Below are 1,837 nucleotides of genomic sequence, written 5' to 3' on the forward strand. Positions count from 1 at the left end.
CCCTTCCTTTGTGTTTTGGAGCTCTGTCGGGTCTGCAGGGGAGGCAGCTGGCTCAAACTCATGAGCAGGAGCTGGGGGTGAGGTTTAAAGCAAAATTCCACGGCCCCCTGCGAGCCCACAGAGTCCTGGCCCAGCCCCGGGTGTCCCTGGTGGGAGGAATGGGGGTTTTGGCCACGGCATTGCCTGGAGCACCTTGAGGGAGGGGATTGTTCCTCCCTGCTCTGCTCTCATGAGATCCCATCTGGAATGCTGCATCCAGCTCTGGTGCCCCCGTCATTAAAAGGATGTGGAACTGTTGGAGCGAGTCCAGGAGAGGCCTTGAAGTTGAGAAAGGAACTGGAGCTCCTCCCCCATGGAGACAGGACGGGATTGTTGGGGCTGTTCAGGCTGGAGAACAGAAGGTTGTGTGGAGACATCAGAGCACCTTCCAGGACCTGAAGGGTCTACAGGGAAGATAGAGGAGGACTGTTCATCAGGAACTGGAGTGAGAGGACAAGGGGAATGACTAAAAGCCAAAAACAGGAAATTTAAGTTTGAATTTGGGAAGGAATCCTCCCTGTGAAGGTGGACAGGCCCTGGCACAGGTGCCCAGAGCAGCTGGGGCTGCCCCTGGATCCCTGGCAGTGCCCAGGCCAGGCTGGACGGGGCTGGGAGGAACCTGGGATGGTGGAAGGGGCATGGCAGGGCCACGCAGGGCTGGGAGTGGATGAGCTTTAAGGTCCCTTCCCACCCAAACCAGTCTGGGATTCTGGGATTCCCTGTGGTGGCTGAGCTCCTTGTTTGGTCACACGGCTTGGAGTAGAGCCCACACTGGAAAGCCCAGGGCAGAATCATCCCTCTGACATCTCCATGACATCCTTGCAACACCCCAGTGACACCCCTGTGACATCCTTGTCACATCCCCAAGACATTTTTGTGACACCCCAGTGACATCCCCATGACATCCCCAGGAGAGGAGAGGAGAGGAGAGGGGAGAGGAGAGGAGAGGAGAGGAGAGAGGAGAGGAGAGGAGAGGAGAGGAGAGGAGAGGAGAGGAGAGGAGAGGAGAGGAGAGGAGAGGAGAGGAGAGGAGAGGAGAGGAGAGGAGAGGAGAGGAGAGGAGAGGAGAGGAGAGGAGAGGAGAGGAGAGGAGAGGAGAGGAGAGGAGAGGAGAGGAGAGGAGAGGAGAGGAGAGGAGAGGAGAGGAGAGGAGAGGAGAGGAGAGGAGAGGAGAGGAGAGGAGAGGAGAGGAGAGGAGAGGAGAGGAGAGGAGAGGAGAGGAGAGGAGAGGAGAGGAGAGGAGAGGAGAGGAGAGGAGAGGAGAGGAGAGGAGAGGAGAGGAGAGGAGAGGAGAGGAGAGGAGAGGAGAGGAGAGGAGAGGAGAGGAGAGGAGAGGAGAGGAGAGGAGAGGAGAGGAGAGGAGAGGAGAGGAGAGGAGAGGAGAGGAGAGGAGAGGAGAGGAGAGGAGAGGAGAGGAGAGGAGAGGAGAGGAGAGGAGAGGAGAGGAGAGGAGAGGAGAGGAGAGGAGAGGAGAGGAGAGGAGAGGAGAGGAGAGGAGAGGAGAGGAGAGGAGAGGAGAGGAGAGGAGAGGAGAGGAGAGGAGAGGAGAGGAGAGGAGAGGAGAGGAGAGGAGAGGAGAGGAGAGGAGAGGAGAGGAGAGGAGAGGAGAGGAGAGGAGAGGAGAGGAGAGGAGAGGAGAGGAGAGGAGAGGAGAGGAGAGGAGAGGGAGCTTTTCCCGAGCTGCAGAGCCACGGGACAGCCCCGGGTGCTGCCAGCTGTGCCAGGCCCTGGGCATGGATCCATCCCGGGTCGATGCTGGGTGCCAGGGCTGCCTGCTAGGGGCTGTTGGTCATAGGTG

The sequence above is a fragment of the Taeniopygia guttata genome, chromosome 26 (genome assembly GCF_048771995.1).
Source record: "Taeniopygia guttata chromosome 26, bTaeGut7.mat, whole genome shotgun sequence".
In the NCBI taxonomy this organism is placed as follows: domain Eukaryota; kingdom Metazoa; phylum Chordata; class Aves; order Passeriformes; family Estrildidae; genus Taeniopygia; species Taeniopygia guttata.